The sequence below is a fragment of the Formica exsecta genome, unplaced genomic scaffold, assembly GCF_003651465.1.
Source record: "Formica exsecta isolate Colony F162 unplaced genomic scaffold, ASM365146v1 scaffold26, whole genome shotgun sequence".
In the NCBI taxonomy this organism is placed as follows: Eukaryota; Metazoa; Arthropoda; class Insecta; order Hymenoptera; family Formicidae; genus Formica; species Formica exsecta.
The window spans coordinates 1159871-1176001 of record NW_021849866.1 but is presented as its reverse complement, the minus strand read 5'-3'; the positions used below and the strand labels follow the sequence as shown (position 1 = coordinate 1176001).

The following is a 16131-nucleotide window of genomic DNA, read 5'->3' as shown; positions in this document are numbered from 1 at the left end:
ATATATATATATAAAAATATAAAATATTATATATTTTTATATATATATATATATATATATATATATATATATTACATAATATAATTCACTTTAACAAACATTTCTTGTAATTTGTATATTTTTACCGATTTTTCTAGCATTTCCCGATAACGGAAGCACGATTCAATTTGATGCCTTATTAATATCCGGTATTTTCTTTTTTTGCTTTTTTTTTTATATATGTATATGTACAGTGTACCTTTCTCAAGAAAATCTCTAGGTTCTATATTTTCGTTTGTTTATGTGTGTGTGTGTGTGTGTGGGTGGGTGAAAAATTCACGTCGATGTATACATAGTGACAGAGTAATGGTGGTGCTTCCGCTAAAATGTTATTTGAACGACAAAGTGGTTTGGCTGCACGGCCTGCGGGGTGTTATATTATACACATTTACACGTTTACACAGGGAACGCGGCACCCCCGCGTTTGTTTTACACTGGCCACGTGTCGCGGCACCCTACCGAGCGTAAACGTGCCCCCTTGTACACGCGTGCGTGTGTGTGCACGCGTGTTGTACAACGGTCACGTACGCGTGTGCACGAATATAGGCGTTTGTGTATATTGTACGTGCGCTTTAAACATATGTACATATCGCCATGTTAGCATATACGGGGTTCTCGCGCATTCTCCATTCTTTTTGCTCAGATTCTTGGATCAGTTTCGTTGAAACGATATAAAAACTGAGAAATTTTGTCGAGTGAAAAATGAGAATAAAACCTGGTATGATTCTAAGCGGGTTTTCCGATAAAGAATGTTGTCTCCGATAATTAATTATGATAAATTATTATAGAGAAGGGACGCGCAATGTCGAACATAATTTTTGCTAAGAAAACGCCATTGATCGTGAGAAACCTGTCGTTAAGAGCGAAGGATGGGGTTCCGGAACATTCTGTGTACACACGTAGGCGCCGTTTGTATGTGTATATGTACTTCGATGTTTCGTATGCGTGTGTATATGAGCTAAACAATATACACGGTGGGTTTGTCGAGGCTGGTTCGCCGGATTCGGCAAGCTTCGTACGCAGCGCAGCGTGTACATGTCTAAACGAGGGCACGGAGGTTGATAGTAGTGGAAATAGCGACGCGGTGTAACGTGGGGGGTTCGGGGAGTGGCTTGGTGATAGCGGTTATTGAATTATTAATTAAGCCGGTTAATTAATAAACGATAGGTCGCAAGTCCCAGTAGTCAGCCAGCCACAGTCGAGCAGAGCTATACGTATATACTACATTCTACTTGTTTCTACTACCGACTACTGCAACCACCATGGCAATCACGTCTCTCTCGTATCCTTTACACACCTCTGGTCTTGTGTAACCGTTGAGCCAAGCTTGGCATGAAAGGCGACGACGGCGTCTTTATAAGCCCGACATCGTAATTTTGTTCGATGCCGGTCGATCTTCTTTTAAAGAGGCAATATATTACGTCGGTATATTGTCGCGACTATTATAATTGAACAGATGCGATGTAATATAAACATCAATTTTAATCAATTTATTATATTTATTAGAGCTCGATATATAACCGATTAAGAAAGAAAAAAATACATAGTAACTAAGAAAACCAAGAAAAATAAAAAAAGAAATTTAATGGTATAGATCAATATTTATTGATGAGGACTTTGTGAGAGTATATTCTCGTCTCTTGAAAATATCTTTATAAAAATATATATCCTATTTCTTTCCTTACCTGAGATATATATCAATAAAATTGATAAAAATAAAGGAAAGATCAAATTTTTAAAGAAAATAAAAGATATATATCTATGTGTTAATAACTATTACAATCTTCGTTATATATTATATATATATCGTAGCCTTAAAAATCAAATTAAAGAATATTAATACTAATACTATGCTTGGTAAAAATTCATCTCTCTAGATACTGTTATTTTGATACATACATATATCCAGCAGGCAACATTTTAGAAATTTCCCATCGAATATAATAAACCAGGAGACGAACAAAGTGGACTCTTTACGCATTTTTTTGAATTCTGTTTGGCATTTTATTAATCCACTATTTCCAGCAATAAAACCATTAATCGCTTCCCGTTCGTCGAAGAAAACGAGATAGACGTGCAACAAATCAGAAAAATCTGTTGATATTCCATCGGAAGGAGAACTGTAAAAATTTGGAACACTGCCGGGAGTGATACGACTAAATGGTAAGAGAAGCATGCCTGGAGAAATGGAGCTCTCGATGGGACTCGAGAATCAAATTACGCGATTATGGATCGTAAAATAAATAGACGAATGAATATTCATTCTATCCACGATCTTTCCTTTTTGTTATCTGCCACTGTTATCTGTCTATCGCTTCTGCTTTCTCTTTCTCCCTTCCCTCCTCCCCTCCCCCCCCCTCTCTCTCTCTCTCTCTCTTTCTCATGCATATGCACTCACATTCATTCTCTTTCATGCACATTCGCGAATATGGGTACGTCAGATTTCATTTTTTAGAATTAGAGTTGTCTCTGGTTGCTTTGCATTGGCAACGCACATGTAGCTGACGAGAGAAAAAAAATTACGGATACTCGCACATTTCCAACCATGAGTTTCAAACAACTAACCGATTGAAAGATATGAGAGCTACAAAAATATGAAAACGCAATCGGCGAAATGTACGCAATGAAATTCGCCTTTTACTAGATGGTCTGTTCATATCCTGACGACGAATTATTTGAAATATTCAGAGAATTGAGATGTTTTTAATAAAAAATTTGACAAAAGTTTAAAGTATAAGTAATCTTCCAATTTGTTTATTTAAAAAGCGCAATAATTCCATTGCGTCCAACAGTATTGTTTAATTTCTGATCGCCTTAGTTATAATTAATATTTCCTTTATTCCGCAATTATAAATTTTAATGTCATTTTACCGTGAAATAAAAAGTCTCCGCGTTCAATTATAACGATTAATTCTTCCTTGACAACCTTTCTTTACTCCTTACGTGTATTTATTTTACGGTGCAGAGCGGACATCTGTAATAGGAGAAGAATGTCGCACGATCCTGCGAAAGGCGCAACTGCGTAACGGAGGACATCGGATCAGAACCGGGACAAAAACTATAATCGAATCTCTATTGTCGAAAGCGTCTAGCTGGGAAACTCTTTTCCGGTCGCGCAGTTCAATGCATTTTTTTTTTTTTTAATCCACCGCCAAGTTCGGAATGAGAACTCTGTTTTCAAAACCTATTCTATGTCTCTTTCTGCAAAAGTTACGTGGTTATTCCATGATTGAGTTAGCAAAGTTTTTTGAATGAGGGGAATCTTTTCATCTCGATGACTATGCTTCTGGATAGACTGACATTTTCTTCCTTTTATAGCATTGCACAAAATTAACTGTTTCTAGGAATGATATGTAAAAGGGAAATAAGAACTCAATAACTGATTTATATATATATGTACATATTTCATTTTTGCATCGCCTTATTGAAGCGTTACCAATAAATATTATTGGTCATGATTCCCTTTTTATTTCTGTTGATTGCCCAGGTTACCATTTTATTTGTTTCCTTCTTAATTGATTATACTTTCCTATGAGCGAACAAATCGGGATGACACTTTTTTCCAATCGTCTCTCGGACAACCATCGACTTTCTGTTTCATGCAAATGTAATCAAAGGATTTATTACTTTTGGCAATTACTTTCCTCTTATATAAAACCGTTCGTTGAATACAAATTGTTCTTTCGCGTGTCCTCTGCAGATAAACGTAATAATTACGAATATTTCCTTGTTCATTCGTATAATATATAAACACAAATAACATTACGAAACCAATACGAAATTATTCTCATGAATGGGAATTTCGTACGGTAAATAAAATTCATAATAACCATGATAAGTCCTCTCTCTCTTTGCAACTCGCGCACGTAATCCAAAGTTCCATATTTTTTTGTCGCTCCTGCCCATCATCGATCTATCTGTCCCTCGCATTGTCGTTCCCCTGCTGTAGGCATCCCGCGGGAAATTTTAAACTCAGCCTGCCGTTGTCCGAGCGAGAAAAAGAAAGAGAGATAAATCGAGAGAGATAGAGAGAAAACGAGGAGAGAGATCGTATCGCAGGGACGGAAAATAAGGTACGGACAAAACGGAGGAGTGTCTTCGGTTTCGTTGCCTGCATACTGATGAGCCGTCGATATCGCCGCCAGAAATTTTTGTCCTCCCTCGCGACGATAATACTCCTGTTCCAAAAGTAACGACCACCGCGAAGACAGTACGCCAAATTGAACTGTCGCTATTTTGTATGCCAATCGTAACAACTGTTGTTGTTTTCCCGCTACCGGAAAAACCTACCTTCCGTTCTTTTTCTTGGTATGGTATCGAAGCATTCTCTGTAGAAATAAATCGCGATTGCTTTAATGACACCGCGAATCGACGTTTAATTTAAATATTCAATTAAAATATAGATTAAAATATAAATTAAAGTATAGAATTCTCTTCTTTAATTTCTAATACGCAATTTTTGTAATATAGTTATGTATTTATAACACATGATATTATTAAATGTTAAATTATAAAATTTTATTATAAAATTATAAAAATATTATAAAATTTTTGATTAAAATATCACCGGATGAGCTTCTAATGTCATATTTATATTTTTATTTTAATATTTTTTGGTTGAGCATTGATTGAGAGAGAAAGGGATTTGCGGCGAGCGTGCGGCGGTGTCGAGGATGACAGGAAAAAATTTAGCAACTCATTTCGGGAGATAGAATGTCGACAGAATCAACTTCGGCGAACATCGCCGACCGAATACAGGCCGAAATATCGCGGCACGTGTTGCCTTGAAAAATTAATCGTTCCCGACTCCCTCGGGATCGGCTTCTGCCCATCCTCTCGTCGCCATCGTCCCGCCGACCCTTTCGTCCTAGAGGACGAGTTACCCCGTAAATTCGAACAAACGCGACGCATCGTCCTGCCGGGGCATGAAAATTAATGACAGGGGCATGACAGGAGGTGGTACCTCCGGTCTGTACCGGGGTGTACGAAGGTGGATGAGGATGAATCGGGGCGCGGCGATGCAGCAATAATAATGCATACAGACACGCAATAATCTGTGGAAGGCCTTTCTTCCTCTCGTTAACGCGCCACCCCAAGGCACGTCAGTCATATTATACCTACGTAACTGCCGTGACAAGGGTCGTTTTACGTCTTACACTTTTATATTCTCTTTTCTCCCTCGATAAGAACACGATTGTTGCGCTAAGCGCAGAGGAAACACAAAGTCAACATTTCGCAATGCATCCTATTCCGCTAGTGGGATACACACTTGCAATAGCAAATTTCTTTTATACCAGAAATGTCAACTTGTAATATGATCTGTCAATTACTGTGCTACTAAAATGTAGTGACTTACGTAATTGACGAAATGTTTTTAAAACATTTTGTGTGTGGAAAATTATTTAAATGTATATTATTTTTTTAGAAATGTGTATTATTTTTTTGTATTCTTTTAATAACATAAAAAAATTTATTTTCTTATATATCTTTTCTGTTTTTTTCCTCTTTCTCTTTCTCTTTTATCACATCAAACAAAATTTTTTGAAGTTTTTAAAATATTTGATCAATTTTACAAATAACCGTAAATATGAATTATTTTTTCGCTTTTGCGGGTTTTATAGTGACTATTTCTTTTTATTAAAAAAAGTGTTTTCAAAATAGATAAAACTGACATTTTGTTAGTTTGATATAAAAATCGTTTATATAAAAATTCAACTAAAAATTCTTAAGAAAGTAAAAGTTTATATATATTATTGTTTCGTAAAATTTTTCTTGCATAGTTACCCGTAGTAAATTTAACAATTTTTCTATAAATTTTTAATAGAATAATTACACAGGATTTATATCCACGACACTATTACTCTATTTATTGGAAACACGATTGTGAAAATAATTTCGAAAATGTAGCGACAAGCCCGAATAATCCTTGCAAAATGAACGCATAGTAGAAAAACCCGGCCTTGCAATGGTATCAAAGACCAGGTCGACGTTAACGTGGCAGGAAACATACAAAGTACTTTATGTCGCGTGAAAAAGAATTGCGTTACGTGCGTTTGTATATGTGTAATCCAATAATAGAGCTACTACAAGAGTGCCATGTGTAATTGTGCGTATGTCGAGAAGTAACGTAGTAGATCGTACTTATAAATTATGTAACAATTTGAGACTACACGATATGCGAACTGCCCGTGCAAGTCTGCAGTCTGATGGGTTATCAGAAATGAATAAAAGCTATACTTTATTATGCACGACTACAAGTCTATGTGTCAGAAAGATAGATAGATAGATAGATAGATTTATTTTTAAGATTTATTAGAAATCATTTTTAGAGAGAAAAAGAGAGAGAAAGCGAGGGAGGAGAAGAGGAAGAGAGAAAAGAGAAAATGGTCATGTTTATAATAATAATAATAATAATAATAATAATAATAATAATAATAGTAATAATAATAATAATAATAATAATAATAATAATATACTTATCTTCATATGTGATGATAAACGTACACGCTTGGTGCGTATGTTTCAGTTGCATTTCGAATAAAAACACCATTATATATTTATCGGTAATATTCAACATTAGCTCGATGACATATGTAGTAGTATGTAAAATGGTTGTTTGATCATTCGCATATTTTGAAAAATGGAAGGAAGCATAAAACAGATAGTAGCGTGTAATGTTTATTTCGTGCTGTCTCGCGATCCTTCATGCCATACCCCTTCAAGAAGAGAGAGGAAGAAAAGAGTAAGTTAAATATTTAAAAATACTCGTGTTAGCTCTTCGTATATATCACTGCATTAATTATGCATCAGGTGCTCTGCGTATACAGTTTCTGAAAAGTGCTCTTAACAAACCCCATTACGGTGAACAGCGTTGATATGCACACGCGAGCGCGCGTTCGTGAACGGAGAAGACATTGGTCCGACATTGTCCAAACGATTACATCTCTTCATGATTAATTCAACGCATCGCGCGGAAAATTCGCGTCGGATTATGAAATCAAGCGAGAGAAGCGTTACTTATGGATGCCGAGGCGTGATCGAGGCGCACCCATCGTGATCGCGCGTATGGATGCGGAACGGCATTCTATTATCCGGAGGTCGTGTGGGGCAAAAAAGAGGTACGCGAGATGAAAAAGAGCGAACGTGAAAGTGGCGAATCGCGATGTGCCGTAGAACGAGTGAAGTGCCGCGGTGGCCATTGCCAATCACTCGGAAGCCGCCGCCCGCATAGCAATTTCCTGTGGGTTCTGCAGGACCTTACCCAATCCTTGAATATATCCTCGGTGTGAGTTTCGGGTCTCACACTACCCGGATAATCAACAGAGACGCCGGAGTCTTCCCACACGAAAGCGTTCCCTCATTCCGCAACTGGGCGTCTCGTTTCCTTTGCAGATTCGCACTTGGATCGGAAACAAACCCGGAAAGTGCTCCTCGCGTCCCGTGCCCTTTCTCTGTCGCGGCTAATTGCGGAATCGGTCTCGTAATTTGTATACATAAATATTTCATATATATATACATATATCGTCGCGTGGCAAAGTGGGCGGCAAGGTAATATTCCTATTTAATGCATTTAAATTAACAGGGAATATTTAACGAGCGAATGCAATTAATAGCCGAGCGTAGGGCGGCTTACACGCGCACCTCCAGTTTTGCGCAACCGCAAATATACATATGATTATTAATGCCATGTTAATATTCGCGATATAGCGCATCAAGCAGGATCATAGAAATTAGATATAGAAGCTGTCGGATTAGCTCCACGTATTATCGGATCTTACTGAATATCATTGTATTTTATAGTTTACATCTTGGAGTGAAACAAAAATGGATTGTCACACATAAACAGAAAATATTAAGGCTTGATAATTAAATATAAAATAATGTGTAATAAAGATAAAGTATGTTAGAATTAGCAAAGTGTGTAATAGCAAAATATAATGGAAAGAGAAAGAGAGAGAGAGAGAGAGAATAAATAGAAAAGTGTGTAATAGAAAAAAATAATGGAAAGAGAAAGAGAGAGAGAGAGAGAGAGAGAGAGAGAGAGAGAGAGAGAGAGATGTATATCTACATAATACTTATTAATTTTTCACAAAGAGAAAATTTTTTTGTCATAGATACACATCAAGTAATAAATATACAGGGTGTCTCAGAATTAGATTGACAAACTTCAGTTGGTTATAAAGGACCAAAACAAGCCAACAAACCCGTATCTGCAAATGAGCCGTTTTGACACTAGAGAATCAAAGAATAACAAGGGTAAAAATTTTTGAAAAAAATTATTTTTTCAAAATTTTATTAATGTGGTTAAATAGAAGTGTTTTTACCATGAAACTTTTGTATAAAACATTTTTTGATATCTCGAATAATTTTCGAGATGTATCGAGAAAAGCAAAAAGCCATTCTACATATGAGGGATGATTTCATCCCTTAGAATCGTTTTTGGGCCGCAACTGGAAATTTCTAAATTCATCTATTTACCCCCTCCCCCCCCCCATCCCCACATGTGTGTAAAATTTCATCAGAATTTTCGAGTTTGTGAGGTTCTCTTGTTAGTCTTTGATTCTCTAGTGCCAAAATGACTCATTTGCGGATTTATTGACAAAATTGGCTTGTTTTAGTATCCTTTATAATTACCTGAAGTTTGCCAGTCTAATTCTGGGACACTCTGTATATATATATATATACATATTATTATATAATTTATTTACGATGTACACGCGCGCTGTAGTAAAGTGCCACATATTACGACGTCATTTTCATTATATCGAAAGCTTCGGTCGCGATCTTTTAACGCGAGGCGCGTCGCGTCGTATCGAAGCAAATAGTCACTTATAGTTTCCGTCGGCGTTCTACATCTTGCCTGCGACCTCCTTTCTCCGAGCCATGAAAGCTATACTCGGTGACGCTGCGAAGGTCCCATGGAGGGTCGCTCAATCATTCATAAAATGCACGTTTTAGAGAGATCTTTCCTCCCGGAGCTTAAATATTCAACGAGCCATTCCTACCACCCTCTCCCGGGCCGATCCCCGGTGGACTTCGTTTCTCTCCGCGAGTTCCACCGAGTCAACCACCCCCGATACCAATCCCATCGTTGTCGGCCAATCGTCAACCCTCCTTTTCACGCCCATACCTCGCTTGCTTCAGTTCAAAGTCCTTAGTCTAGCCGGGCGCGATACGTCGTGCCTTTACTCTTTTGCTAGTTTACGAGCCAGCTCGCTCGATCGATCCACGAATCGCGCAGGCGAAATCCTCTTCGCTAAATCTCGGCGAGAGTTTTGCGAATGCACTCGACCTGTTGTTTGCTCCGCGCCCGCCACACGATCAAATGCGCTGTAAAAATAATATACCGGAAAGATTTATGAAACTAATATGACGTCTGCCACGCGTTTGAGTAGCTATAAAATTTTAAAACGCCCGTTCAGATTTTCTCTTGACAACGTCTGCATTACGGAGTTAAAAGAAAGTAAGCTGTATGCTTTTGAACAAATAAGATATAATCGAAATGTTAAAACACGCGCATAGTGAACAGTTTATTAGAATGAATGTATTTTAACATACGATTTTTTTATTTTGCAAGAGAGGGAGAGAGAGAGAGAGAAATGCTAAAAGCAAGAAGGTAAAATTTTACTCTTCCTTCAAATTGCGAGAAATCAATTCATTTGCTGCTTATATAAATTTTCATCTCTCATCTCATTATATAAAGTGCATCTCTCGATGCACCGAATCTCGATACAGTTTATTTTTTTTCTCTCTTATTTCGCGACTATTTCGCTCGAAGTTCTGTCTTAAATCCTTCGGAAGATAGTAAACCGTGATAGACTTGTAGCGAAGGGTTAAATAGCGGAAAAGAGTGATCGTGAAGCATCGACTTTACTAGGCAGTAGAATCAACTCGGTAAATTGTATACACATATAGGATGGTGACGTCGAGCGGTGCAGCGAAGAAGCCAAACCTTGTAATGCGCCTAAAGAGACCAAGAAGCCGCGGGATTAGGTCAAAGTGCAGGTGCGCGAGAGAGAGTCGAGAGTACATACACAGGATATATACTTCCGAAAGAAAATACAGTCACTTTTAGGCAGTAAAGTATATTTTTATAATCCAAGAGGTTTATACATATATATAAGAGTTATCTTTTTCAATGATCAAGTGTCTGGCAAATTTTGCAGTACAGGATGTAGGCGCAGCATTACGAAAATATTAATAGTAATATAAATTATTAGAAAAATCATTATAATAGTAAAACTTATTTAACAAATTTATTTCTCTAAAGAAACTGCAAGAATCGTGAGTGACGAATTAAACGTCGACATAGTGTTACATTACATTATTTTTTTTAATTCCGAATATTAAAATTAGATATTTTAATTGAGAAAAGATTTATTAATTTTAATTAAAAAATGATAAATGTTCTAAGACTAAAGAGATATTTGACAGATGACTTTGCGGTTACGATTCTTGTCACGAATCAAAAAATAAAGCATAGAGTTGCTTACAAAGGTGACAAAAGCGTTGTTCCATGACATCGTTAAAGACCTTCGAAAAGGGAAAATTATTTCGCGATTCAGGACTGTTACGTGCGAAAAAGTGAAAGCTAAAGGGTGACACTTCTCTGTGATCTCGACTGAAAAGTTGTTGGCTACAGAATTTTACAGAAACGATCTACACTGAATTGCACCCTTTTTTTCTCTCTTCTTTGCTTATTGGTATAATTTTTTATTTTCAACCACATCGTTTGATCACATAAACGCCGCAGTAATTTGTTGAATTTTGTAATTTATATTATAATCGAATTACATATATAATTAATTAATAACAATGGAGAAAATTAATTTTGAATCGTAAATTATATTTGAAACACAACTCTCAACTAACGAGCAAATATTTAGCTTTTTTCGATTATATGCGCGATTTTCAGATGCAGCTTTGTGAAAATTGAAATTGATTCGTTGTAAAAATTTTCATCTCTGTCGACAGCATTAAAATCCCTAATATTTGGATTGAAAGCGTTTTTAATCATGCTTAAAATTACTATGCCTTTGAAAGCTTTTCATTCGGAGAGATTTGAGTGTCAAAAAAAAAAACCAAAATTCCACATATCGATATTTTCCACATATTCTTTCTGAGAATAGTTTCCCTCATTTTGCGTTTAATTCTGTTGATTTTTTTAAATGAAATAATATTTGTACGTTGTGCGCGACGTGTGGCATTGCGATAAAAATTATAAAGATTTATACAGAAGAGGAAAATATAGATACTTTAAAGTTTCATATTTTTATATTGAGCTATAAAATCGTATATTAACTACATGTTTTACCCCGCTCTATTGTCATCGTAATATTTTTCTTATATCTATAACTACAATAAACGCAAACTTTTAAATTTTGTATCGCGTACTGTCATATTGTAACAATAAAAAAAATATAATGAAGATGAACACATGTGTGTATGTATTTAAGATAACATATTTTACTTTTCGTGAAAAGAATCCTTTGACAAAAATTCTTTTCGGGAGGACTAGAAAATATTTGCGATAAAATCATGTAAGGAATCAGATCGTACACAGCCTAACAATAATTAAATTTATATTACGAAAGATTTTTCAAAAAGATTGCAGAGAAGGATATCTGATGCGCGAAGCAAAATTACTGAAGCGTTCGTTAGCTAAAGTAAAGACCGGGGCGAAAAATAAAGTGGGAAGGCGCAAAATTTGTCTATCGACCGGTCGGAAAAGTCACCCTGTGCAAGGAATTCCACGTAAGGAAGGTGCCATGGGACTCGGATAAGAAGAGAAGGTTGTTTCATCTCATCCTCCACCCCGCTCGTCGTCCCGTCCTTGCCGCGCATAGTTGTTTATATTTAATGTAGCCCATTCGAGATCCGGATGCGCCCCTATCCTGACAGAACTTCTATCCTAGCATCCAACGTGGCCTCCCACCTCGTCCTGCGCCTCGTCCACCCCCAATTTCGTTCCCCCGTTTGGACGACCTGACCCGTGAAAAAGCATATCGGCTCGCCTGATCTCCGCCACCGGGGGATTAATTTTTTTCTCCCCTCTTGCCGACGCTTAATTTAGCGTGAATGGCGAACGCGCCCGCGAGCACTTCCCCGCCTAGAGAGTCGCAAGGGGGGGAGTCGAGTCTCATCCCGTAAGTAAATTTCATCCCGGCAAATGTTTTGCGTTCCTGAATTCTACGAGGATACACGTATTCGCGGTCGGTAATTAAATATACATATGTATGTGTTTACAAAAGCACCTGAAATCTCTCATATTCCTCGTCAATTCAAGTGTTTTTCTCCGCCCCTCGACGCCCGATACGAAAATGATTTTTTTCTCCCGGTTTTTAATTAATAGTAATTTGTATCCCGCTGGTTTCCCGAGTGTGGAAAAAAGCGCGACAAAGGACGACGACAATTTTGAAATTAAACGGGTTAATTACAACTCGCGCCGCAGCGTTTGCGACTTATTCGCCCGGTTTGCTCTCCTCAAGCCGACCGAGAATTACAAGAGGTTTTGTTCGACACGGCCCAGAACTCGCGCGAGTGCACTAACGAGGCACTGCGCGTTAACGCCGTACTATATATACATAACTTGAGTTTCGCCTCTGCATCCTGCACTTTTTTTCCTCGCGATAAGTGCCGTATACATACGTATCTTTATACATATATGCGTTCGCTCACGTGCATAAGTGCACGACCTTAATAAGAAATCGTCGCGTTCTCGCTATATATCCGCGATATATGAGCGATCGAGCGTATATCTCGGATCGATCCTGTACGCGGCTTTTACGAGGATCTTACGAATCTCTCGGGAAGAGAAGAGTAACATATTCTGGACGTAAACGGCGCGAGCGAGGGTCGCGCGCTCTGGCTGGTCTTTTACGTGTATGTCGCTGTATTTTATATTTTTAAAAGCACCCTCTTATCTGATCGCTTTTACGTCGTCTGAAAGGTACGAAAGTTTACGAGTCTTGAAAGGTTTCCGTCTTTATCTGTTTGATTATTTATTTATATCTATTAAATTATATTCAAAAGGGGGGTAGGGAGGAGACGAAGGTGTAAAATGGATGATCATTGATGATTGATCAGTTTATTTATGATTGATTAATTCATTCTACATTAGAGAGCCTTATGATATTATTTAGAAACATAATTAATTGTCTGTTTAAATTATATTTTACTCTTGTATGAATTATAATTACTAGAATAAGAATAAATCTAATAATTATTCATCATCGTATCTCTTTATGACGATTGTTTACGTTTACGTCAATTGTGCCGGTATCGTAACGTCTTATATTTTGATCAGATTACTCTCTATTTCTCGTACGAGCAATGTGAAGGTTTCTTCAAGAAATACCGAAGTGCCGCAATTACTCCTTTCAGATAATTTATTTACGTTTATTAGAAGCGCGTCTTATACGACTCGGAGATGATTACATCCGCAAACAGCCGCGAAATAGAAGATCTGAAAGCATGATCATTAAAATTTCGCGTCCCAATTCAGCGCGTTATTATTGTCTGCATTATACTTTAATGACGCGCTTTCACGTGTTCGAAAATATTTTGCATTCGTATCTTAAATGTATTCTCGTTGCGGCGGCGGCAGTGTTTTCCTCCCTCTTTACGCGCGCAGTACGCGCTCGTTGGTCCTAAAAGCCGTCCGCATCAGAAATTCTCCGGGTGCCATTTTTCGCGGTCCTGCCCCGCACATCTCGAGACACGACTACTGAATAATATTTCAACGAACGCTCGCATATATGTTATTATGATCCTAAGAGCGGCAGTCGCGCCTGCCGCAACAAAATATTTGATGACTACGTTACGGCCTGGATGTTGTGAGTTATATAGCCGAAGGAGGAGAGTGGATGCTCTTCGATAGGTATTAATATTATCTTAATTAATATCGTTCTTCCAAGATGATACAATATACGAATATACGATAAAAGTCATGGTAAGGTCAAAACCGAATTGTTGTAATAGCGCAAGCATGTGACAATTCCTATGATTAGATTCCTTAAACGCAGATAATAAATATTGAATAGAGTTTATTAAATAAAATTATTTTTATATAAAAATAAAAAAAAAGATATAAATATAGATAGACTTTGAATGTCTGAATGAAAACAAAAATTTATCGAGAGTAAAAACGATAAGTTTTTTGCATTAGTTTCACGCACGTCCAGAATAATCTCTCCTATAATGATCTAGCTTCATCCCTTTAATAGCTTCTCAGTTTTTTTTAAGCGGTGGCAAAAAGGATATCAGGCGACTGCTCATTCGCCATGAATCTACCCTAAGTGATTGCGTGGTATATAACTATCGACTACAAGACACCTTTCAACTTCCACGTCTCGAGGGGTTCTCGGTGGTAGTTGAGGGAAGAAAGGGGTGGCACGAAGTTCGCGGTGAAAGGTAGGTGCGGAGGTATACGCGGAATATAAGGACTCCGGTTATAAGGATCGCTTAGCACGCGATTGTCTTCCTGTGGAGTGTCTTTAAGGGCTTTAATCATGCAACTTCGGTGGAAACGCGCGTCGTTAATATTTCGCGATCGCGCCCGCCTTCGCTTTTCAGTCGCTTCGATAACGTTCCATTCGCGCGTCTGCCTATCAGTAACTTTTTAATCAATCATCGCGCGCGCGCTCCATCGCGTGAAACAATCGCCGGTGCCGTTCAACGATGCGATGAGTCACCTAAATGAAGTTTCCCGTTACTAGACGTTAATTTCTTCTCGTAGGAAACGAGAACGTCACTACCGTCGGCGTTCCTGCTCGATTCTGTAATACTTTAGCCCCGTTGCTTGTATATCCTGATTTATTACGAGCGTAAGAGATATTGCGAAAAATCGATAAGCTGGTTACTGAAAGCAATAAGCGACAATCAATTTCAGTGGTGACAAAAATTATGCCAGTTTTTTTTTAAACATATATCTTTTTCTGTACGATATTGTATAACAATTGAGTTAAAGCAATATTAAAATATCGTGATAATTCAAATACGTTGTAATAATAATTCTCAATAAATATATCTCTAAATATATATATATATATATATAGTTATACCGCGTCATTAGCATATTTCCTTTTCAGTATAGCAACGTTATACGGCCGCCTCTTGCAACAGCCTGGCGTTCTTTATATTTTACATCGAATATAGATAGAATCCTGCTGTCTCTTTAACGTTTCAGCAAGAATATAGGAATGTGCAATCAAGAAATATAAGACGATAGCATTTTTTTTCTTATCGCTAGATCGTAATTTCTACTCTCGTTTAATATCAAATTCATGTAATACTCGTGAATACTCGTGTCGCACAGTTCTTAAAATTAATCGATGCATTGCGTACTGCGTACATGTGACACATATCAGTGAAACAGAGAAGCCGGTGTGTATCGGCTCGTAAAGGTCATCTGCGGAGGCACGTGCACGTCTTCGTCTCGCCGTTTTAATATCAACGTCGATACGCGATCCACGCGCATTCGGCATGTCAGGATAATCACCATCTCTCAAGGCTCGACACTTAGATACAATGATTTTTAATATCCTCGAACAACATTCCAAACCACTACCTTTTACATCGATATAGCTACTAATATATTCGACGCATTCTGAATATAAATTAATCATAAAATAGCAAACTAGATATTTTCGCATTTTACATTTAACAGCGCGTGCTCTCACGTAATATGAATATTTATAAATATATCATATTAATAATCCAAAGAGCATCCCCGAATAATATTACGTCGTTACAACGTTAATTAATTAAGGGAAAACTGGACGGCTATGTCAAAAGTTAATAAATCTAATATATTTCAAAATTTATATGAATTTGATATTGTGCAAAGCATTTTTAGCCTTTAAAAAATTAATTTAAAATTAATAATTAATTTATGAGTTAAAGTAAATATATGTGCCCTGTAGAATAAAATCGCAAAATTGTAAATATAATCTTTTATATCGAACTAATTTTTTTATAGTGGCTGTATCACGAAAATTTTATAATGACTGTACATAAAAAAATTCAGGAAAATAAAAACTCCTCCTCTTAATAATCCTCTTATTAATTATAAATTAGAATTAAAGCTACGTT

At 37.1% G+C, this 16131-nt stretch overlaps 1 long non-coding RNA gene across 2 annotated transcripts in view; it reads left to right on the top strand.

The window, feature by feature from the left end:
* LOC115236868 overlaps nt 1-16131 on the top strand; it is a 116209-nt gene that overhangs the window by 93324 nt on the left and 6754 nt on the right. The window lies entirely within an intron of this gene.